At 43.9% G+C, this 24,822-nt stretch overlaps 2 long non-coding RNA genes across 4 annotated transcripts in view; one reads left to right on the forward strand and one right to left on the reverse strand.

Annotated features, from left to right (window-relative positions):
• Positions 1-4,554: 4,554 nt before the first annotated feature.
• Positions 4,555-24,822, forward strand: part of LOC132249260 (uncharacterized) — a 54,753-nt gene continuing 34,485 nt past the window's right edge. The window contains exon 1 of the long non-coding RNA XR_009460669.1: positions 4,555-4,611. This is a non-coding gene — a long non-coding RNA (uncharacterized LOC132249260). The remainder of the gene's footprint in view (positions 4,612-24,822) is intronic.
• The window catches only part of LOC102569812 (uncharacterized), a 31,738-nt gene continuing 16,407 nt past the window's right edge, over positions 9,492-24,822 (reverse strand). For all 3 annotated transcript variants that reach the window (XR_009460657.1, XR_009460655.1, XR_009460656.1), the window contains 2 exons: positions 11,306-11,433; positions 9,492-10,769 (listed from right to left, as the gene is read on the reverse strand). This is a non-coding gene — a long non-coding RNA (uncharacterized LOC102569812). The remainder of the gene's footprint in view (positions 10,770-11,305; positions 11,434-24,822) is intronic.

The raw sequence follows: 24,822 nt of genomic DNA on the forward strand, positions 1-24,822 counted from the left end.
GAATCGTACCCACAAAGGTCAAGTCCTGCTGTAGCAGTCTTTCTGTCAGGTCATTACTTGTGAAGAAACCACAATATTCCAATATTTCATTCACAATATTCTTTCCCATCTTGTACCAGGGATGAACCAGTTTTTCAATGACCTGGATACCAAGATTACCTTGGCATGAAGCTTCTGGTTGCTTGCCCAGGTAGATGTCTCCAGACAGGGGGAATGATGCTGCTGCATCACAGCACTACCAAATTTTCAAGCCATATTTGGCAGGCTTGCTGGGCATATACTGTCTGAAGGGACAGCAAGTGACCCCTGAACACAATGAGCTACTCATCAACCATCAGGTGTATTCCTGTCATATACCATTTCCTGAGCTGCTCCATAAATTGTGTCCAAATATCTCTGAAGGCAGCAAGCTTGTCCACAGCTCTCCTTTCCTCATGTGTCAGTTTGTTGTTAAGTCTCAGGTAGTTAGTAAGTTGATGGAATCATTTTAAACTCGTGGTGGCACGGAAGCAAGGACACCCAGTACGTTGCTCCCACAGTTCCTCCAGTGCCTCATGCCCACCGTGGTATAAATCACTCAGCAGTAGGAGAATAATTTAGGCTTTCAGCTCTGTTTCATCCAGCTTTTTCCACTCCTTTCTATTTTCAGGATGGCTATCATTCCACTCCCTGAATCTTCTTTCTGCCTCTCTGTTTGTTACTCTTATGATAACAGTCAGGATATCTTGTGAGAGAAACAGGCAGAGCATTTCCACAACTGTGTCTTTATTATTTTCTCTTGTTAGCCCAGCACTTTCACGGATTATGTCCTTAGCTGTTCTCCGATGATGTATTAGCTGTGAACTTTTTTTCCCACACTCTGCCATTCCTTCCTCAAAAGGTGTCATCATCTGCAATGTTTTTTGGGGGTGGTGGCAGTGGTTCTGCTCCACCTCCTGCTGTAGCTCTCTTCGGTCTTCCACCCTGGCTCTGGGCTGGTCCTCTTCCCTTTCCCACTGGAAGTTTTGGCATCACTTCTGCATGTGGCACCAACTCCTCCTCATCTGAGCTGGATGAAGCTTCCACAAACACATGGTCTTCTTGCTCTGAACAATCTCCCATGTCTGGAACAAAGTCAGCATCCTCACTGCCTTGGGATAAGATTTCATCAGTGGATGTGTCGCTGTCATCCCCAGTTACCTGTGCAAGACAGGCTTCAGGACAGAATATGTGCTGCCTTCTCATCCTGGACTACAGAAAAAAAAAGAAAAAATTGATTACTGAATGCATGTAAATAACAATCAAAGACAAGTCTGTCTACCTATGCTGTCACAAAAGCAATTCTGCCCTGCCCTATGGCAGTGCAGGTAGTACCCTCTCTTCCTGGGCACAGAAGACAGAGACCAGCATCCACCATTTGTAGGCAAACCAAATGTGGGTGGATGTTGTTTGGAAACCATACATGCAGGGGCTTATTGAAAGCAGTTAAAAGGGATATGGGGGTGTCAAGCCCTTATTGTTGAAGGGGATTGTGTTGCAGTATTAATTTGTTCTATTTCTTCTCTGCTGTCCTTTTGCTCCTTGTCCTCACTTCCAAGAAAACCGGGGCAAACTAACTTGTATGTTATGAAAGTGCTAGGCGAGGCAGAGTTTTGCCATGAGAAAAGAGAGCAGAGGTGGATTTGGGTGTGACAAAGATTTTGGGTTTATTTTGGCAAAGGGCAGGGTGTTTTGATGACCTTGCAGTCTGCAAATGAAGTGGTTAGCAAAAGAGATTATGACATCTTCTGCAAAAGCAGAGTGGAGGATGGCCATCCATTAGTTACCATGAATACCTGAAGTGGACATAAATGAGGTGTGAATGAATCCTTGCCTTTCAGCACACACCAACTGCTGAAACTTCCTTAGCCTGACAAAGGGTTTTTGAACTCGAAAGCTTGCTTAATAACTATTCTCCAACTATTTGGGTTGGTCTAATAAAAGATATCAAATTCACCCAAGGAACCTTGTCTACCTTTCAGATGCATCCACCAAAGTGGCTAAGCATATCTAGGCCTGTCATTTATACAGAAATTGCATTGGGGTAACAAGTTAACATGGGCTTGGGGTAAGTTGTTACCCCACATGGAAAAACATATTCACACTTGGGGTAATATGTTACCCTGGGCAGTTTTTCATCCACAGAGAGCAAATCATTCATATAAGATGGCTGTTCTTTGGGGATATTGTGCACCGTGGTGCTAGTGACAATGTACTAAAAAGAAAAAAATGTTGAATTAATTGATTTTAAGATACTGCACAAAATATGCATCTGGGGTAGGAAATTACTGAATGAGAACATATGAAGGTTAAATGTTTAATTGCAGAAATACCAAAATACTCTACCCTGAAGGAAACTTTTCAACTTTTTTTGAAAGAGCTTTTTTTCTTAAGTGACAAAGTCATCAGATTAAACAACAGGCTTAAATACAACCCAAAATAATACAAAACATTTTGCTTCAAGTTGAACTAAATGTTTCAGGTTGACCCAAAATGAAAATATGAGTTTTTTCCACATTGTACAAAGAACCTTAACATTTTCCATTGATAAAGACCATCATTAAAATCTGCATGCCGGTAAAATTGCCAGTTATCTAGAAAGTTGAATCAATATTATGAAAGATATTCAGTAGTTAGGCCAGGGGTCAAGTGGGGAAAATGAACACGAAGATTACGGCAAATTCATTTTCAAGATTGGATGAATAATAAATACAACAGTCCTTTTGAAAGTATAGCTACAGACATATTACTGTAAGTCCATATGAAAATTGAACATATAAAGGCCTCTGTGCTGGTCCAAGGGTAGAAAGTACTTTGAGGAATGTAATGCAAGTATAAGGAGTCCAGAAAAAGTAAAGAGAAAAGGTCAATCCTCAAAGAAGAAATTAATCATTCAATTCAGGCAATACTGATACTATCTTGACATACAACCTTACAAGATCTTACAAGAAGCCAGCAGATTTTTATGGCAATTAAGCTTTCCTAAACCAAAAAAGAGTTCCAACAGAAAGACAAACAAAAGCTGCAGACCACCATGCAGCAAAAAACAAGCACTAGCACACTAAGGGAATAGGATGAGAAACTAACTAATACTGGCATTCAGTTTATGCTAACGAATGGGGACTGTAGATGGGAATAATCCATCTGTGTGACAAACTCAAAAACTGGCAGGGAGAACCATTTATCTGGTCAAAAGAATGTCTGGTCAATCTCTGGGGATCAATGTAATTCTATTTATTATACAGTGCCAGAGATGGATTGACATGGCTAGTAGAAAAAGCCAGACAAAAGTTTCCTCACTGTTGCAGGCCTAGACTTCCTCGGTGGTTCTGATGTGAACTCAGATTTTTCAAGTTTATATCATATGGGAGGCTTGAAAGTACCAAGTAAGTTCCCCACCAACCTGGAATTCTACACAACAGTTTCTAGAAAAAAATTATTAGGTTGTTGTTTGAGGTTGCCACTGACTGGTTTTATAATCTTTACACCTGTTTGCATATTATAACAAGAGTAGCTATAGAGTCAATTTATTTGATTGAAAGGTCCCTACAAAAAGTTTATGCTGACAAAACCCTGAGAAAATAGGAAAAGAGAAACAAATAACAAGAAATCCCAAAGAATATTATCTAAAACCAGGTCATCCATGTTTCATGAATCAAATTCCTGACAGAGCTATCTTATTCTGGAAAAAATACAAGATAATATAAGATAAGTAGTTGTTAGGCTGTTTGAAAAGATCATTCAATCATCACAATTAGAAGGCCTAGAGAGAACAGATTATTGTTAAATAGCCAGCAAAATATTAATTATACAAATAACATTAATCAGTTTCCCTTAATTGCTTAAGTTTTTTAAAAGTTAATGGGAATAATTAAGCAAATAACACAAGGTTAGAAATCTGTTTTTTTCTTTAAGGACCCTTTCCTTTAACAAATAACAAACAAATCCAGGGGGACAAAAAATGAAATCTCAAATTAGAATCAGTCACCTATTGAGGAAATCCAGAAGGGATCTAAATGTTGTAACTGGCCCATTTCTCCATGACCCTGATTTTCTGTGGCTTTGCCATCTGCAGGATGTGATCCAGAATATAAGCTTTCATTTAAAAATGTGTCTAGTCCTCATGGCTGGGGGGAAAAAAAATCATAATCATACAAAATGAATGCAAACAGATGTAGTTTTGCTTACCGCACACTTTCTAAAATGTGAAAATCCAAATACCAGACTGAAATATCTCCGAAATCCTAGGAAGTTCTTGAAGTTGTGTTTTCAAGTTTTTTGCACCTATTACATTCATCTCTGATACATAAAATATTCTCATCAGCAAAGAAGTTGGAGCTGACAAAAATATCAGTTTTGTTGTTGTATGTGAATTATACAATAAGAATAGTTCATACAAAATTGTTTAGGATTAGACTGAAAACAAAGTTCTACTTGTTAGAGTTAGTGGATTCTAGAGGTCTGAGTCATAACTGGCTGATAGGGGGAAAAAAAGCCTTGAACTGTTTGTTTTTAGATATATTTTAAAACAAAGGAGTCAGATTCTAGTCCGTCTGTGCTGGGCTCAGGACATAGAAAAGGAGATGAAGGAAGGTGAATATACACTATTTCTATATTTGATTCTAGAGCTTGTTCTGCCCACAGCATAATTTAGTGCAGTCTCAGTGCCCAGATGGGCTTATGTTAGCCACCAAGAATCACCAGAGCAGTATTCACACCTAGTGAGCTGGACTTCTGGCTGCTCAGCTGTGTAAGGGCTAGGGTGGTTGAATACATTCATAGAAGACTTTAGGCACCTGTGGAGTTTTCATATTGTAAAGTGACAACCACAGAGTTTGAATAACTCAGGTTTAGGTGGCAGCTAAGTGGGGATTTTGAGGATTGCAATTTGGGATTTAGGTGCTTAAAGGGGGAGTCATTTTGAAGCTGTACCCTTTGTTAGCTAATCCCATAAATTATAGCTACACTGTAACACCGTGATGTAATTGCACTTTGGGAGGACAACTAAGATAGCTTTAACTTAGTTAGCACAGGGACTAATAGCAATGTAGCTTCAGCAGCAAGGTTTACAACAACATAGATTTCAAAAGCTTTCCTGGGACCCTGAGTTTATAGGTGCTGAAGCAATGAAACTTTTGGATTGCACCCTGAAGCACTTTAAAAAAAAATTACCAGTCTATTTGAAAGTCAAGGAGACTTTTTGAAAATGGATCTTGAAAACTTAATGATTTTTAACCTATACATGTTATAAACTTCCAGTGATCGTACTGTAGGTGCGTGCATGTGTGTGTGTGTATGTGTTTGTGTGTATATATATATCTGTGTATATACATATATGCATCTAAATATTTCATACATATATAAAACACACTGAGTTTCAACCCTTAACAACCAAAGAACAGGACAGCATTTTTAGTGATACTTCCCTTGTGTAGAGGTTTTCTGCAGAAAAAGAATGGAAAAGATTTAAGCTGAATTAAATACATCTTGCTATTTAAACTATAATGGGTGTGTCTACATGTGCATTTAGGTGTGACTAGATTTACTGCACAGTAAGCGAATTTGGGTAGGTGTCTACATGTGCAGGGACTTGCCATGTGCCACTGTGGCCACCATGGGGAGCTTCAGTCTCCAGCCACAGCTGCCAGAACTTGGCAGCTATGTTTGAAGTCAGACCCAGCTGTCATCCCTTGGCAGCCATCTTTAAAACCCAGCTCCACATTCTGATCTCTGGGCAGCCAGTTCCAGTGCTCAGATGACATGCCATGGCATGCACAGAGGCAGCATGTGGCAGCTCTATTCGTGCCTTCTCTGTGTTCCTGTGCCCCCTCTGTGTTTCTGATGGTTCCTGGGCTATGGCTGTCCCATCCCCTGGTCCTGGCTGCAAGGGACAGGGTCCCCGAATCCTGCTGGCCACCTTGGTTACTGTTGCCTGGCCCATAGCCATCTCACTCCCCCTTGCTCCCCCACATGCAGTGACCACCTGCCTCTTCACTGCATAACCTCCCAGGGCCCCTGCTGCTGTCCAGCTGCTGCTGCCAGCCACGCTGATTAGGGGCTGCAGGAGGCCACTGTTGTCTTCCTGGCCCTCTAGCCCCACCACCTCTGGGTCTGCCACACCAGCTGGCACTGGTGGCAGCACCTGGTACAACATGATTGGGTTGAGCAGTGGGTCGATGCCTTTATGATGACCCAGGTCATCCTTGCTGACCTGCTTTACCAGCTTTGGGCCACCTGGAGCACCAGGACACTGGCATTGGGCCAGCTCTTCCTGCCTACACCCGCCTCTTTCTGGTGCTGCTCAAGTTAGCCATTCCTGCCAGCCCTTAGTACGTGCGGCACTTGTTCAGGGTGAGCAAGGCTACTGATGGAAATGCTGTCCTAGGCAGCATGCTCCAGAAGGTGCTGACAGCACCCTCCAGGACATGCTGGCAAACCCCATCCTTCGCATCTGCAACCCCCAAGTGGTGGTCACACAGTTCTGTGCTCTGGGATTCCCTGGACAAGGACCCTAGACAGGACACACATCCCAGTGATCTGCCCACCCCATAGAGACCACCCTTATTATAGCCACAGGGAGTTCCACTCAGTGGTCCTGCAGGCAGCTGTCAATCACCAGGGGCCTTTCACCCACATCAGTGCCAGCTGGGTGTGCATGTATTCAGGAACTAAGGGCTGGGCATGCTGGTGGAGAGTGGGTGCCTTGTGCCAGGAGTGGAGGACTTGCAGCTGAGTGCTATCATCATCCCACCCCTGCTCATCAGGGACCCAGCATACCCACTCCTTCCATGGATGATGAGGCCCTGCACTGGGCATCTGGACCCCTACAAGGCCCACTTTAATTGATTCCTTGGCTGAACCTGTGCTCTCATCGAGTGAGCCTTTAGCCACCTCAAGGGCCACTAGTGGTCCCCCGCTGCCTACCTTGAAGTGGCCAAAGCAGGCCTGGGCCCAGGCAGGTTGCATTGGAGGACCTCCCAGGCCCAGACGGGAGCCTGCTGCGGGGTGACGGGCAGATACCAGAGGCCCTATGGGGCCAGGGCCACGGGCCAGGCAGCAGGGGGCATGCACATAACTGCTGGCCCAGAAGGGTGACCAGGATCCAGTGGTCCTTGTTCATGGTCTCCACTGCCTAGCTGTGGATGGCATTCTATACCTGCATGATCCTCAGGCGCTCCCGCTTCAGGGCCGATAGCTCAGCCAAGAACGCCTCCTCCTGGGTTATGTCCTCGTCTCACCACCTCTCCACCTCCTTAAGAGGCTGTGACATAGATGTGTACACAGTCTGGCAGGTGGCAAATTGGCTTAGTAGTTGCACCCAGAGACTGGTAGTAGATGGGTCGGTATCAGCCTGGAAGGATGTGGGTAGTGGGGTCCCACAGGATTCAGTTCTTGGACCTGTACTCTTCAATATCTTCATCTGCAACTTGGATGTGGGTGTGAAGTGTACATCCACATGTGGATGATACTAAGTTGTGGGGTGAAGTGCACACTGCAGAGGATAGGGAACAATTGCAGGCAGACCTGGACAGGTTAGAAAAGTGGGCAGTACACAACAGGATGCAGTACAACAAGGACAAGTGCAGAATGCTGCACCTAGGGTGCAAAAATATCCAGCACACTTACTGGCTGGGAAATTACCCTCTCAGCAGCACAGAAGTGGAAAGGGATCTTGGAGTCCTAGTGGACTCCAAGATGAACATGAGTTGTCAGTGTGATGAAATCATCAGCAATGCTAAGTGCACTCTATCGTGCATCAGCAGATGCATGACAAACAGAACCAAGGAGGTGATACTTCCCATCTATGCAGCATTGGTCAGACTGAAGTTGGAGTACTGCATCCAGTTTTGGGTGCTGTACTTCAAGAAGGATGCTCTCTGCATGCTGTGATGTGTGTGGGGGGGGGGGGGGGGAGGGAAGGAACCTGAGGCCAGGGGAATGTGGGCCAGCTGGGTGGGGAAGCAGGGCAGGGGCCAGAGATAGGGGCAAGGCTTGGAGGGCCGTGCCCCTAGTTCAGGACTAACTGTGTCCAGGCTGGCATGACTGGCACATTGGCGTGGGCCTCCCCGTTGGTGATGGAGTTCAGCTGCAGCTGGTGTCCATGGCCCACAGTGCATGGTGCTTCAGCACCCAGCCAGGGCCCCCCCCCACAGGGAGAAGCTGGCTCTTCTGACGGCTGGCAGTGATATGGCTGGCTGCTGTTTGTGGCAGGGTCCCTGAACTGCTAGTGGATATAGCAGCTGGGGAGCTGGGAGGGATGCTGAGCACCCAAGGGCCCCTCCTCCAGTGACATGGGAGGGGTCAGTGTGAGGCAGGGGCTCAGGCAGGCCATCTCTGGTAATGAAAGCTGCAGGGTTGTGACCTGGTCTTGTGGGCACGACCAGACTGACGATTGTGGTCGGTCACAGCCACCAACTGTGCCCATAAGGCCTTGACCTTTATGTGGCACTGCTGTGCCCATCAGGAGCACCCTCACTGCTGCATCCCACTCAACAGGGCCTCATAAATGTGGGTATTCAAGCACCCTGCTTGAACTGCCTCTGGACCTCTACATCACCCCAGAGCACCATGAGATCCTCAGTCTTCTCCTGGGTCCAATTGGAGCCCCAGGTGGATGGCATAGGAGTGTGCAAGTGGATGGGGCCAGGCCTCAACCAGGGGGATGAAGATGACATGCTGCATCCTGTGCCATCTCTCTGGAACCCCGTGTGGCTGTCCCTGTGTTGCTAGCCCTGGGCAGATACCAGCAGTGCCCAGTGCAGGGGCACGGTAAGGGACTAGGGGCCATGTGGTGGAGGCAATGCCTGACAGCACCTGCAGGCATAGGGCAGGCTGCTGGGGGCAAGCAGCAGGGAGCTGGTGCTGGTCCTACTGCCAGAGGCAGCCTGCAAGCAGCCCTGGGGAGGTGCCTGGGCTGGTGAGGGGGTGCAGCCCTCAGCAGCACCCAACTGGACCAATGAGGGTGTCCTGGCATCTGTGTGGCCCAGCAGTGACCAAACAGCAGCTCAGGTTTGCAGGCAAAGCAGGTGGAGGCAGCCTGGGGCATGTCCAGGGAAGCACACAGGTCCTACAGTGCTCCTGTGCAATGTGCAGCCTCCTGTGATGTGCCCCAGGGCACAAAATGGCTGCAGGCTTCTATAGCCTGCAGCTAGGGACTGCCACAGAGGCAGCCCAGCCCCAGGGCAGGAGAGGCATCCAGCCAGGAGCCCTGGGGCTGGGCTCAGGCCAGCCCCCTAGTAGCAAGGTAGATCCAGCACTAAACTTAGTGCTGAGTCACATCTACATGTGCGTTACTGTGCGCCTATATTTGATAAATGCAAATATCAAATTTAGCTGTGATTAGCCATTTTTACTGAGCAGTAAGGGCACACATGTGTAGATACATGCCTGTACTGCACAGTAAATTAGGCTAATGCGCAGTAATGTGTCTTGTGTAGACATGCCCAATGATGACAAATCTGGCACCACTAAAAGAAATGGCAAAACTTCTTCGGGCTTTAATGACACCAGGATTTCACTCAAAGGTTTTTCTTTCTTGCTTCCTTTTCCTTTCCTCTGATTGATATAACTTCAGATATTCAAACTGAATCAGTTTCCTGGTATTCTGAGACTATTAGAAGTCTTAATACATATCATATTATGTTAAGTACTTTATTTCTTTAAACAACTATGCTAATTCCTCATCCGTTTTATTTGCTTTTTCATAACAGAAGCTTCATGTGGCTTGGACCTCATATTTCATTTTATTAACCTTTCTAAGAATAATTTCCATTATTATTTTTATGATTTCCTGGAGGACTTTTTGTTTCCCCACAGCTATTTGTTTCACTGTGTCATTCTTCTAATTGACTAAAATTGCTCTCAATGGTCCAGTGACTGTGGGTTAGCAAATTCTTGCTGAATACCAGTTATGTGTCCTTTTCCCTCAGTCCTACTTTCCCTTCTTTCCACAACAAGTGGAGCATGTGTACTCCTGGTCAGATTTGCTTTTGGAGCATGCTTTAATGGTCTATTGAACAATTCCTGGATTTGGGGTTCCTTTACTCTTTTGTCATTGACCACCGATTCTCCCTCATTTTCCACCAGTTCACAAAATTGTCTGTTCTGAGATAATCAATGATCAAATTTTTTTTAAAAGAAAGGAAAATCAGAGGTACTCAAAAATCTCTCTGAACAGAGCCGTTGTATAATCAACCCCTCCGCTGAGAAACTCTCTGAATCCGGCCATTCAGAATTCCAAAAGGAAATGAACTCCCATGCACATAACTGGGTAGCCAAGTGATGTCCCAAATTTTCCATCACAGCCCATTTTTTTCAGAAGTCTCCAACCTGTTTGGGAGCTGGATGCTGTGTTGCAGAGTCCAAACTCTCCTCTAATACATAAAACCAAGAAAACTATTAGCATCAGAAGAAAACAAGACCCAAACCTCCACACCCAATCCTCCCTTGATCCTTCATATTTTTCTAGAGACTGTAAGCTAGTTGAGGTTTTTTATTAGTGGCAGCAGTGGCAGTGGTAGCCTCATCATCACTGGTGTTCTTCCCACTGTCATCTAACTTCTTCAGAGTTTAGTTAAATGACACGGTGGTAAAAGTCTCAAATCCACTCTCCACCTCCATTTAGCCATTGCTACAGGTGGTTCTTCACAGGTGAAGGATCTCAAATCTCAGTTTTCCAAGTCCAGACTTGGCCTACATGGCAACGATCAGAATAGCAGACAGAGTGCCTCTTGAATGCTGGTGCTCTGAGGCTTGCATTGGAAAGTTAGAGGGGGGAAACAAGAGATGAAGAGACAGAATTAAGATGAAGCTGGAATATATATAACACTGATCTGAAATTCTAGTTGCTGTTTGTAGCACAGTCGGCAAGATTTAAAGTGTGCCTTCCTCTACCAGCCAAGCCTCACTAGGCATGGAAAATATTTACCTAGGTAAACATGGTTGCTGCACTCATCAGGAGCAGCCTAATTTAGAGTGATCTATATTAGTCCTAGCCAAGGTCCCTTTTGCTAGCTGTTGTCTGATGTACTCCCTATGATCACATTGTACACTCTTCTTAAGAGTTATACATTTAATGGAAATTATATCTTGAAGAAAGAGTAAAGATGGTCTTTAAAAACTGCATATCCATAAAACATCCAGTTATCTGGGACGTTGAATCAATGCTGTGAAAGGCACTCAGCCAGTAACATTGTGAAGGTCACCATAGCACTGCATAACCTCAGAATTGGTTGGACTATGAAAATGAACTGAGAAAAGGAAGACGAGATGGGGAAAAAAGTCTTACCAGGAATAAATCCATGGTGGCAAGGACTCTACTCAGTGTTCCTATATACCACCTGTTCCCTTCCAGTGCACCACATGAAGGACAAACCCAGCAGAAGTTTGACAGCATAAAATGGTTCTTCACTGAAGCTGCAGAGGTAAAAATCATGTAATCAAAAGCTGTATCATAACAGACACACATCCGAGGACAACAATCAGGTACAGAGGCAATTTTAATGTTGGCATTCCTGAAATTTTCAGTGCTTGACTTCTCAACCTAGTAACATCCTTTACAGGAAGTGTGCGTGCGTATAATTTCTAGCTTTTTAAAAAAACAAAAGGAAATCCAGAAATTCCATCACGTCCATTAGCACAAACATGGATCATCAACAGGGTTGGAACTTTTAGAACTATAATACAGGTTTCTGCTGCTGCAGTTAGGTTCTTACCTTGTATGTAAAAGGACAGCAGAGGCAAATGGAGACATTTTGTCAATGGGTTTCACAGATACAAGGTGATTACAGAGAATGGTAAGACTCCAGAATCCTGGGTTCCCTTCCTGGCATTAAGAGGGAGTGGGGTTCTAGTGGACACAGACTTTTTTGTTTATTTCATACAAATATGACCCCCTTCTGCCATAATCTCCTCTAATATTTTTCAGTCCAAGTCAACTGGCCCCTCATCTCAATCCCATCTTCTGCAAACAGTCAGTACTATTCTTACCCTGTCCTGAGGCCCTTGCCCAGTAAGTCTACTTTCAGACCTGGCTCCTGTCCAGTTTCCCCATTTCCCAACTCAGTTGTCCCTTCCCTGTCTCACTATTAGGTGCTCAGACAATACCAGGAGAGGGCCTATATAAATTCCTAGGGTAAACTGGGGAAAAAAAGGCTGATGTTGTGGCAGAACTGCAGAATCGTTAAAATTTTAAAGCTGAATCATGACACAGCACTTGTTTCTGAATTACATAAACTACATCTTAGCCCTATTACAGAGAAAGAACAAGGATCTCAACTTTCTAGAGATGATGCAGAGTTTTTTCTGAGTACCCTCACTGTATCTTATATGTAGGCAAAGACAAATGTGAATGAAAACGTACACAAGGAGCAGGAAGCTGACAATGAGGAGAGGGGGAAAACCCTATAAATTTGCTCTACCCTATTTTATGGTGAATATATTATTCAGGTATACACCATAGGTTTGCTTTAGCTATACAATAGCAGATCCCTTCATTAGCCTGGTGGGCTGCTACCTGTAATCAGTGTGTAGCATGACTTGGGTCCAGGGCTGGTTTGATCTTGCCCTGGTGGCCTCTCAGTTTCTGCCTCTCTCGGTTTAGAGTTTCTCCCTTTTCTTTTCTTGCCACACCTTTGATGCTGCTTTAAGAGAAAAGAGTTGGGAGGCTTCCCCACATCCCAGGGGATCATTGATGTGGCTATCTCTATATCCTCACTGTGACTCTGGTAACTTAGCAACTTACAGCTTCCTGTGGCCTCTGACAGACCCTCTAGCCCAGCTCACACCCTACAGGTGTTAACAGTTCATCACCTTGGGGGAGAAGTCCTTGACTCCAGGCAGGTATCTCCTCTTGTCTAGCTTCTGGTCTCAACTCCTAGAGTTTGGGTCTGCCCCCTTCAGGATCCAGCTTCCCCTTTACGGGCTCAGCTCTTGCCCCTCAAGTGTTGTAGTTTTGCCCCTAGAGCCCTACTAATGCCCCTCATGGGCCCTGGCTGCACCCCTCAAGGCCTCTGTCTGTACACTTGCCTGTGGGCTGCAGCCTTCCTCAGCAGTGTTTTGAATCCAGCCCCTTGCAGGGCTTGCACTCCTCATGCATTCCTCAGGCATCTCTGGGACCTCTGCCTCTCCTGTCAGTCCCAATCCTGGTCCTTCAGATACAACTCTAATGGAAAAGTCAACCATCAGGCCATAACTAAAATCAAGCACTCTGGCTGCATAAGAAAGTCCCACTCATAGTCAACTCTCAGCACCTTACTGGTGATCAGCCTAGTATGGGGGTCTCAAGCAGTTCCTCTGTCTCAATCAGCATCATGTAGAGCTCCTTCCTTGGCTCAAACCTGGAGTTTATATGCAGCTGAGGCTCTGCTCCCTGGTCTTGTGCCCTCCTGGTCACCACAGGTGGCTTTTCTTAGGCTAACTGGGTGGTCCTCAGAGCCACTTCCAGCTTCTGGGATAGAAGCTAGTGCTCTGGTCCCTGGTACTATGGGTGGTGCAGCTAGTTTTATATTAAGCAGACCACCATCCTCAGTAGTCTCTGCCCTATTGTATTAGTCCAGTGCCACTAGCTCTGTAGTAAGCACTGTCCCAGCTTAAGGTGCTTGGGTAGCCAGTTCTGCTAATCTTAGCAAGCAGCCTGACCCTGGGGTTCTCTTCACTGCTAGCTCTTTCTCAATAGTAACCTGGAGTCCCTGGCTTCCTGTTACATAGTGGTTGGCCTAAAAATGTCTGATGACATTTTTAGGCAGATTGCAGTAAAAATGTTATTTTAGTATAATGGCAATATGGAATATAGATTGTGTGCTATATCATATCTAGCACTAGCTTGATACGTCTCCTTACATTAGAACTAGTGTCTACATGAAAAGCTTCACAGCACGAAGTTATCTTCCTTTGGAACACAGTTCAATAATTGCTGGGGGTCACTTAGTGCTTGAGTACTTTTTATTATATGATCTTTGTAAATCAAAGCATATATAAAAAAAAGGCACTTTACTTCAATTTTGGGTCCCCCCCCCCACCACCACCTTCTACCCTATTTTTCCTTTACTTAAATTCTCTCTTCTTTCTCCCCCTATGAGTGAAATAAGTGAGGTATTCAGTCTTTAGCTCAGAAAATTGGCTGGAGCAGCCCCCTCCAAAGCTACTGCTAATTCATCTTCATGAATCATCTATCTGGGGTGCTGCTCCTACTATTGTGTGAATGATGCAATGTAAGCATTATCCTCCTTTTCAGACACTTAAAACTTCACACATCTAGGGCAGACACCCTGAGTGACACAGACTGCCCTGGAGTCTGGGAACTAGCAGTGGTTCTCAACAGCATGGCTCCAAGAAGGGCAGTTTTGTTGTTCTACCACCAACATACTTCCACCAGTCTAATTTGTGAATTCAAATAGCTAAGATGTTAGCACATACATTCAAGAAAACCAGACAGCAAGGAGTCAAGCCTCCCACCCTGATCTGCCTTTATGTTACATGAGGTCAATTATTATAAACTATCAATTTTTCAGGAATGCTATTAATTTAACTGCTCTATAAACTGAGTTCTCAGCAATTACAAGGCACAACATTTCAAGCAGTAGTAATTCCTGATTTTCTCCTTTTTCTTCCCCTCTTCTTCCAAGTTAACAGTTTCCAGCTGTGTGTTCTTTGGATATGTTTCCACACCAGCTTTTTCCATAATACAAAGTCGGCCTGCTTCCAAGTCCCAGATGTGCTATTTATTTACTCTGAAGCATCTGGGCCCTGACATGGTCCTGTCACTGCAACGTGGCAAACTTGTGAAAAATCAGACTGGCAGCCAGTTAACAAGCAGTACTAGACTAGCAGGCAGTGAGAACATTTCAAAAGAGAAAGGAAAAGGGGAGGAGGAGGTAGAAATGAGGAGGGAGCAGATTTCATGTTTTCCTACACTGTTCTTGCTAAAGTTACAGATGACTAGTGGCATTAAAATTGGAAACTGAGGATTTCACTCTTTTGTAAATAGAGCCATAAAGATAGCAAAGCCTCTAGAAACAGATTGGTAGGGCTGCTGTAAGTTAAACATTCACTCCCAGATCCTCCATGCTGGATTCACTGAAAAAGCCAGATGCATGTCATTTCATGCTGCTACATGATGCTAGACATCTTATATAAGCTTATGCATTTTTAAAGACCCTTGAAATGATTGGAATCAATTGAGAATGGTGTGTTCACCTTGCCTCGGAATTTCCCTACTTCGGTTGGTTGAAGACAAGCCCTTTGGGAGGAGTGTTTTCCACTACCGCTAAGTACAGTCAAAAAGCCTGTGGCTGAAACAATTCAATCTTTGCAGGTTAGTCTCAGTTTAGTAGATTGAACCAATAAGCAAGTGAACAGACATTCACTTTTGTTTCTGGAAATGCAGCCATATACTTGCAGTAGCCAGGCCAGAAGTGATGTGACACTAGAGCATACCTCCCTGCTCAGCTGGAGCAGACAGCTTGGGTCAAAGCTAGCCCAACCACCCTGCTAGGGGGGTTTGCTGGGGAGGTGCAAGGCATCCTGGGATGCTGAAGGACTGTGAGTTAACTTGAATCTGAAGGGGATCTGGGACTAATTCAATAAAACAATTTAACCTAAATCAGTTAAATCTGATACTACATCCATTCAGGTTTATCTTAAACCAGTTTTGGTCATTTTGAAAGCAGCTTATACGCAGTGCACTTTTGTTGTGTTACAGATTTGAACCAGTTTCCAATTAATTACACTGGTTTGTGTGTAATTTCTGTCCCTAGCCTAAATCTTTATGTATCACCAAATATTCCCTTCACTATCATAGTCTTATGACTTCCTTGTTTTACCTTAAAATGTAAAAGGCAAACACTTTCTAACATGAAAATGTCAAGATTATAACTGCAATCAGGATGAACTAATGGCAACATTTCTGCTACAACTTGGAACTTTGGCAGATACTGACCATGAATTTAAAGCCAACATCTGAAATTGTTTTAAGATTACCAAGCTTTAAGTTTATTCTTTATTTGGCCCCAGACTGAGGTTTAAGCAGGTGTCAGTAATTGCTTTAAAACATGGATTCAGGTCTCACAGATGTTGAAGGCTGAGAAGTCAAGTACTGATTAAAACCAGCATGGGAGAAGCAAACTATTTGTAAAACAAAATTTTGCATCTTGTGAGATTAACCTTAAAAGTATCTGAGCAATGAGCACATAAAAAATGCAAGTACTTATGGCCATGTCCTAGTCAGTAATATCTATGAAGCTAAATTACAGGACACAGACATACCTCCTGCCCTGAAACAGAGTACAAGACTCCTCCCTCTTGCTGCATATAGGGTTTCACATGACAGTGTGTTTAAGACAGTGGGGCAGGGGGAGAATAGCATTTTCTTTATTTCTCTTCAGGTATTTTCCCATCTAAGTGGCAATCAGGAAATAGGGGGGGGGGGGGGGGGGAAGCGGAAGAATGAGCCCAATATCAGGAGCAGTTGAAATGTCCTAAATATCACTGAAATATAAAAATAGGGAGTTTACAATCAATTTGCAACCAGACACACTCATGTCTCTGTTCCTCCTCATGAGGAAAGTGTTATGTTCAGACATCAAGGGGGCTCTTACACTCATCTAAGCACTTTGAAAAGGGAGTGGAAGGGAGTTTTCCATCTTCTAGAAGTCTATTTCAACCAGTATGCCCAAGGTTTTTACAGTCCAATGATGCCACCTCTAGATGTGACAAATTAATAGATTGACTAGAGCCTTCACATAACAAGTTACCTTACTGAAATGCTTTAGCCACAGTGGGATCTGTGCCTTTCCTGCATTAAACTATGCCCTAAGACCTCTGCACAACAATTATTTTCCATGGTCACAAATTATTTTATGAATTAAACACAGTCTTGCTCATTTCTAAGAGACACGTTTTATGTTTTGTAAAGCAATCTCTCAGACTGTCTATTCAACACCAGTGGGAAATGCAACTAGCACTTATGGGATTGCTTACACTTGGCTTTCTGATGTTCATGAACAATAAGCCATTAGTTTTGCCATTCACTCTGAATCTGCTACATTGCTGAAATAAACGGCCACAGCAACCTAAAAATTATACACACAAATACACGTGTTGGAATCTAAAAATCTTAAAAACTGAACGATGTTCAGCAAAATTTCAGGCTCTTCAGCCAGCCTATTCATCTGGTCTCAGCTGAAAGCCAACCCTCCTTTGCTGTCTATTTTCTCTTGGTCAAGAAAGATTTAAGCCAAAAAGTTCAGAAAAAAATTAGTACTAATCAGTGTCATTTCTCTGAATAATATAAAAAGAGAATAAATACTCTATTTCTAAAATGTAAAGGTCAGCAAATAATTATTTAGAGAAAGACAATACTTGTTAACAATAGGAAAATAGCAGAACTTTTAAAGTACTGTTATCAGGATTTGGATCTTCACCTCCACATTGTCCAAGTCATTGGGTTTGGTGCCAATGATGTGTCAGAAACCAGGGAAACTCCCTTCTTGAACCTAAACCCACAAAACAAAAACCAGGGTTTGTTTTATCTTCTGGTTCAAACAAATGACCCCAGGCTCTTAAACTCAATCCTACATGATACTGAGTATCCACAGATTAACATTTATCATGTGCTTAAGTGTTTGCCTGGTTAAAGTGCAGACGTCTTCACAGAGAGTGCACAGCCTTGCATACACACGGTTTAGCATACATCTCTTGCAATTGGGGCCTGAGGGGAGAGAAAGCCCATGCAAGTTCTCTGAACTGCAGAACAGTATCATAATGTGTTGTATTGTCTGACTGCTTCCATGTGCACACTTGGAAAAAAACAAAAAACAAAACAAAAAAAAAAAACAACTGTCCACTGCAACATCATAACTGACAGAAATTATATAAAATTGCAAAGCATCCCCTAAAATTTTAAGCTGGCTTAGAACTGTGTGTAGATGTTCTAGAAATTTTATCATCTCTTGATCTCATCATTCTCCTACATCCAAAACAAATTATTTTGATTTTTATTACTGTAAGCCTCATTGTTTTAGTCTCTGGGCTTGTTTCAAGTTGGGATATGATGCGGTTGAAATAAATCAGGATTCAAGGACCCCACTGGTGGAAAATCTGCCTGGAGGTGCAGTGCAAGGGTTTAAAGGTGTCTATAATTCCTACAATCCCTGGAAGCTGGTGTGTACCACCAAAAACTGTCATTGTTCACTGAAGCAGGGTGGGTTATCACAATGCTGAGGGAAAGTTCCAAGGATTCCCTATGTAGGCTTCACAAATTAAGGTTCCAGTTAAGCCCTACATGCAATAAAAACTGTCCTATCTTCATAGACATCCTGCTTGCTCTTGCCTAGAGATGAACTCTGTCCTTGGGCTAGGGACAGAAATTACACATAAACTGGTGTAAGTGATCAGCAGGGATCCTGGTTTTCTTGGTTAAAAATTGCAAGTTTACTGATAAAAATGCAAATTCTCCGATTAAAAAAAAAAAAACAAAAAAAACCAAAAAAAACAAATCCACTTTTTTCTGCAATTAAAATGAAATGCCACAGACAGACAGAGACAGACAGACATCAATTGAACACAATGTTTTATTGATATAGTTACACTTCTAAAGCAATTTGGAAGCCTACCAGTGCCTCAATCATTATAATAAAATAAATTCTAAATACCAATATATTTTGGTGCTTTATTTTAGATTTTCATTTTGAAAAATCAGAGCTCCCCCTGCCCCCTTCAATCACCAGGATGTGGGGCCAGCTGTGGTTGCTCCCCACCCCTTGCTTCATGGCACTAAGCAATGCCCCTCATTCCCAACCTGCAGCCCCCCAGCCCTCCTGGTGCCCCCCACTCCCCACCCATAGCCCCCCCACCTACTTGTGTCTCTCACTCCCCACCCACAGCCCCCCAGCCCTGCTGGTGCCCTTAACTCCCCAATCACAACCCCCCCACTTACAGCCCTGCCGGAGGGGGGCCTCAGCTGCCAGGGCTATGAGGCCAGGAACCCAGGTCTCTAGCCCCCTGACCCCCACAGCAGCACCTGAACCCTGGCTGCCACCCGTGGGAGGCAGCAGCTGCTGCAGCGGAGCACAGAGCCTGGCTTCCCCTCCCACACAGGTGGCACAGCCAGAGCAGAGCCTGTGGCATGGGGGCAGGTGAGGGTTGCCCATGGCAGGCTTACGGCTCCCCACCCTGCTGCCCTCTCCTCCAGGGCCTCCATAAGACAGTGGGTGGGACCTGGCATGGCAGGATAGAACAGGACTAAATGGGGAAGCTCTTTGCCTTCACTGGGAGCTCCACACCACCATGGTGAGACACCCCCTGCCGACCTGGCAGCAGCAAGGGACACAACTCCACCCTACCACCACCACTGCTGCTAGGTGAGCAGGGGGGTGAGTCACCATGATGGCACAGGGCTTGCGGCTGCAGTACTGAGCTTCCTTACCCCACTCTGCCCTGCCACACTGGGTCCTGCTGCTAGGTGGGAGGGAAGCCAGAGCCTGCAGTAGGCAGTCTGCCCTCCTCATGCACAAATACAGGGGGCATATGCCCCCCATGCCCCCTCCAAGAGGGCACACAGCAGTGAGCCCCTCCTCCCACTCCCCCAGCCCTTTGCAGGCTGGAACTCTGCTAGCCTGCAAGGAGAACCCCACTGTTTCCTACATTTTTCTCCTTTAAAGGAGAAAAGCCTGTTTTTCCTCCTTAAAACAAAAAAGAAATCCAGGTTTTATTGCATTTTTCCATGGCACACGGAAAACCCGGATCCCTGGTGATCAGAAACCAGTTCAAATCTGAATACAGCAGAAGTTCAGTGCACATAAACCACTTTCAAAATGACCAAAACTGGTTTAAGGTAAAGTGAGGTAGATATAGTATCAGAATAACTGATTTAGGTTAAATCAGTTTACTGAGCTTTTGTCCCAGATTCCCTTCAGATTCAAGTTAACTCACAGTTCCCCCAGAATCCCAGGATGCTTTGCAATGCCCCTACAAACTCCTCATCACAGGGTGGGGAGCTAGCCTTGGCTCAAGCTGTCAGCTCCAGCTGAGTAGGGAGGTGTGCCCTAGTGCCTCCTGGCTTCTGGGCCAGTGCAGGCATGTGGTGCCATTTCTGGAATCAAAAGTGAATGTCTGTTCACTGGCTTATTGGTTCAAACTATGCAGCTTAGACTAACCTGAGAATATTGAATTGATTAAGGCTTCGGCTTTTTGACTGTCTGTCTGTCCTTAGTCTTGGCATCAGCAATGCTTTGACTGGCATAGTGATGCAAAATTTACTGCCTATTCAGCACATCATATCGGAGACATTTCCTTGAGCTTCTCTTTGATGGGTATATCTTTAGACACCCAAGGATCCTGTCCTCCTCTCAGGAGATAGAAAAACAGCATGTTTGCTGCTGTGGACCTTAGAGTACAGAATACACTACTCCTTGTTGTCTTTGCAAATCTCTTCTCAATTTGAAATTGATTCAGTGATTCGAATCACTGTCCTGAATTGATTCAACCAAATCTGATTTGGAGATTTGTCTGCTGCTGAATCTATGAATCAGCCAGGCCCATTCTCCTGAGCCCGGCAATGGCTGCCCTGCCTGCCTCAGCTCCTGGCACTTGTAAAATGCCATGACTCAGCAGGTGCTGCCAGGCATTGGGGTGGGGGGGGCGATCCCTAATGCTCGCCACTGCCCCATGCTGCGTGGAGGCTCTGCATGAGTCCCCCGAGCCCCCCATTCAGCCCCCCCATGGCTACCCTGCCCACCGTGACTCTGGCCCTTTATGAACCCCCCCCAAAAAACCCTGGACTCTGTTCCTGCCAGTGAGGGGTGATCCCCTCTGCCTCCCGCCACATGAGGGTCTCTGAACAAGCCTCCTGAAGCCCCGAGGCTGCTGCAGGAGCTGGCGAGTCCTGGGGCTTTTATCCATTTTTTTTTTTTCTTCTTAAAGGGCTGGAGCTGGCCTGGGTGGGGCAGTCATGGGGGGGCTGGAGGAGTGAGGGGGGCATCAGGGGGATCATTCAGAGCCCCCCATGCAGCATGGGGCAGTGGGGGGCAGCATGGATTGCCCCCCCACCTGGCAGCACCCAGTGAGCACCAGGGCTTTTTTTTTTTTTTTTTTTATATATATAACAAACAAAACAAACAAAACAAACACCAGGAGTTTGGGCGGACGGGGACCTGTGGGGGAGCAGGCAGGGGCTGGGGAGCTGCCAGGGGTCCCCCCATGGTCCTCTCTGCCCTCCCCCAGCCGCCTCTCCCCAACCCCTAGTACTTACCAGCTCAGAGTCGGCTGCAGCTCCCTGCTGCAGCCACCGGGGACTGCCTGAATCATCAAAGCTCTCCAAATTTTTTCCAAAGATTCAAAGAGCTTTGAATCAATTCAGACCTTTTAATTGGTCCCCTGATTCGATTTGGATTTGGAGATTCAGCCACCGAATCTCTCTTGAATCAAATCATCACCTGAAGCTTAGCACAGCCCTAGTAATTACCACACTCCAGCAGACTCGATTAACCAAGTCTGCTCTGATGTGCTGTAATTACACCACACTGGAGCAACCTTGATGCATGCGTATACCCATAAAGGTTTGTGAATTAACTGGGTATATACAAAGCCACTGCAAACAACTGCACAGGACTGCAGAGGTGTTCCAGGTGCTTGCTATGGTTTTTATGTCAAAGAGCACTGCTTCTCCAGTCAGCTTTGAGAGATCACAAATGTAGAGTGGAGAAAGGGAGCCCTTTGAGGTAAAGGTTGCAGCAAACAGCTGAGAGCCCCATCCTTAATTCAGCAACCCACTGCCAGTTAAATGGGATACAAACAACCTGGTTATGCATTCAATAATGCGATTATTGTACTGTTATGTAGACTCACCTTCTGTCCCCTGTGCTTCTACAGGGGAAATTCCATGCACAAAAGATAATGGTATTTGTCAACCATATAAACTTTTCCATACATCAGTGACCTTATCAAGAAAAAAAGGTGTTCTAGAGTTTTGGGATACAACATTTTAAAGGAAATTAAATAATTCTGATAAATTTTTTAGGATATTTTTCTTGGTCTGATAAAGTTTTGGTATAATACATATGATCTATTTCTATAGTACCTTTTGCAAAACAGCTATACAATGAGAACCCTCTCTCATATGGCATCAGATATCAACTTCCAAATGAGCCACTGTCTGATATTATTGCTTAATGTACAGATTCCATCTACCCTGGGAATTTGTAAAGATTGCAGCTTTCAATTAAGGGCTGCCCTGTTAGTTGGATACCACATTCCAAAATGTTCATCTTATAAAGTGTTATTTTGAAGCATCCGTATCCAGATTGCAGCCTGTTCAGATTGACCCATGCTTCTCTGTAAAGGTCATACCCAATGCCGGACTCGTTTGGTGTTGGTATAAAATGTTGTTGAAATAGATTTGACCTTTCCCAGTGGTTGTCCCACTCCATTGCTGCCCATAGGTTTGGTTCAGTATCCCTCATCTCTTCCAGGAGTGTGTGGGCTTCATGTACAAAACAAAAAAACAGGGTACAAACTGTGAAGAATGGAGTCCCCCAAAGGTCAGTGTTAGCACCAACACTTTTCAATGTAATGCCTCAGATGTCCCATATGCAACATCTAAAGGATACATGTATGCTGATGATGTTGTCATAGTAGTACAAGGAATAGACATGACAGAACTGGAAAAGACACTGAATACTGACATGGAACTCATCACTGACTATCTCCAGAAGTAGTGCTTAAAATTAAGCATCATCACGTCATTAAGTTATCATAATTTATTAATCCGTATCATCACTCTTTCACATGGACAATCATTGTCCAAAGTGCACAATGAATATCAGAGTAGACAACCACATCCTTCCTCATTAGCATATCCCAACCTACTTAGGAGTTGCATTAGACCATTCCCTGACCTATAAACACCACATTCAGAAGGTCAACAGTAAAGTCTCTGCACACGTAGCTGCTGGCATGACATAGGGTGCCAATTTCAAAGTGCCCAGAACCATAGCACTTGCAATGGTATATGCCTCAGCAGAATACTGTTCTCCTGTATGGTACAGAAGCTGTTACACTAAAAAGCTCAGCATTGTACTGAACAGTATGCTACATACACACAGATGCACTCTTGGGCATTAGACCAAATGATATAAAGACAGACAGACCCTAACATCATTACTGGCAATAGAGTCAAAAGATGATGAAAATCATCTGCTCCATCAACTGTTAATTGAAAACCCAAACAGATGGAGGCTTAAAAGGCTCAAAAAAGTCCTAAATAAGAACTCATTCCATTTGTTTTGCTACACAAGATTCAGGGCCAAATTTATTCCTGATGTAACTCCATTGACTTAGGTGGTATTATAACAGGACAAATTTGGTGAATTAGAAGAGTTTTATTTTTGGTAGTGTTGGAATCACTAGTTTCCAATGTCTCTAAAAACTGAGGATGGTGTCAGGAGTTACACAATGATCTATCCTGTTTTCTCGGTGTCTCTAAATTCTTCAGTGGGAAAACAAATTGTTGTGAAGCCTTTGACAAAAATAAAGCATAATACACAGAGTCCATGACATATTCTAGGTTTACCAGTATAATTTATACTAATAAAAATCCTGGCTTCCATAACCACTAATTATAGCTTCACCAGAATGGGAAAAGAACTGTGGGTACTAAGAATCCTTGGTCAATAAGGCTGATGAAGCCATAGAATTTGGCTATGTATGGCAAAAGAGCAGGGGGTAACAAAAGGCTAACGGAATTCAAACCAAGGATCCACTGGTTTTGTTAGGACGCAAAGATGTAGAAAACACCTGGTTTTGTGGAAATACACTTGTATTTGCTGTATTTGATATGAGAAATAATAAATAGTTTTGATTCAGGAGTTGTTAGAAAAAGTTATCCATAGCAGACAGAATTTATTGATACTAGGTATTAACTTTGCATAATTGATTCCAGTTGATGATCACCAACCCACCAAAAATTTTTATTTCACCAAATCCTGCTGCTGTTACTCAGCAAATGGGTCTTTTGTCAGAATAAGAAATGAAGGATTTGGAAAGTCAGTGTCATTACAGTGCAAGCGAAAAAGAAGCTTACATAATTCTTGTTATAGACAAGGGTTTAAGAACATCCAGATTACAGCTGATATTATTCTGAGTTTGGAACTGAAGCTATTGAAAAGCTGTTATGTTAAATTCCTAAAATTCTTATTATTTTTAAATTCTTATGGTATTATAATTTAAAATGAAAAATTGTGGAAGAAAATTGCATTTTTGTTCCTGCAGGAAGTTCTCATTTAATTTCAAGTACTGAATTTGTTTTGGAGGGGTTTTGGGGTGGTTTTTTTTTTGGGAGGGGGTGGGTAAAGAAAATTTTAAACCATTTTAAATCCAAACAACAACGACTACAACTACTCCTATTATTGTTTTGCTTCTAAATGTTGATCACAAATGAAAAACATGAGTTATGAAGTTTTCCATGGAAAAAGTTGCAGTTCTTCAGCTGAACTGATTTTTTCCTAGTTTAAAAAAAATCTGTTTTGATAAAATCTATATTTTTGATGGGAAAAGTTGTGCATGAAAAAATTCAAGCTGGCTCTATTTGAAACCCACACTTGATGCAGATAAACCCCAAGTAAATCATGCAAGACAGGGTGGACAGTATCAGACTGAGGCCTTCAGGGAGAAGAGAGAAGATAGGCCTCCAAAAGACAGGGATGTGGAAATCCAGATATTGCCCAAGAGTGGTGTTGAAAAATCTTCTGTTATTTATATGAAAGCTGGTCTATTAAAAAAAAACAAAAAAAACCAAAAAACAACTCTGCA

The sequence above is a fragment of the Alligator mississippiensis genome, chromosome 3 (genome assembly GCF_030867095.1).
Source record: "Alligator mississippiensis isolate rAllMis1 chromosome 3, rAllMis1, whole genome shotgun sequence".
In the NCBI taxonomy this organism is placed as follows: domain Eukaryota; kingdom Metazoa; phylum Chordata; order Crocodylia; family Alligatoridae; genus Alligator; species Alligator mississippiensis.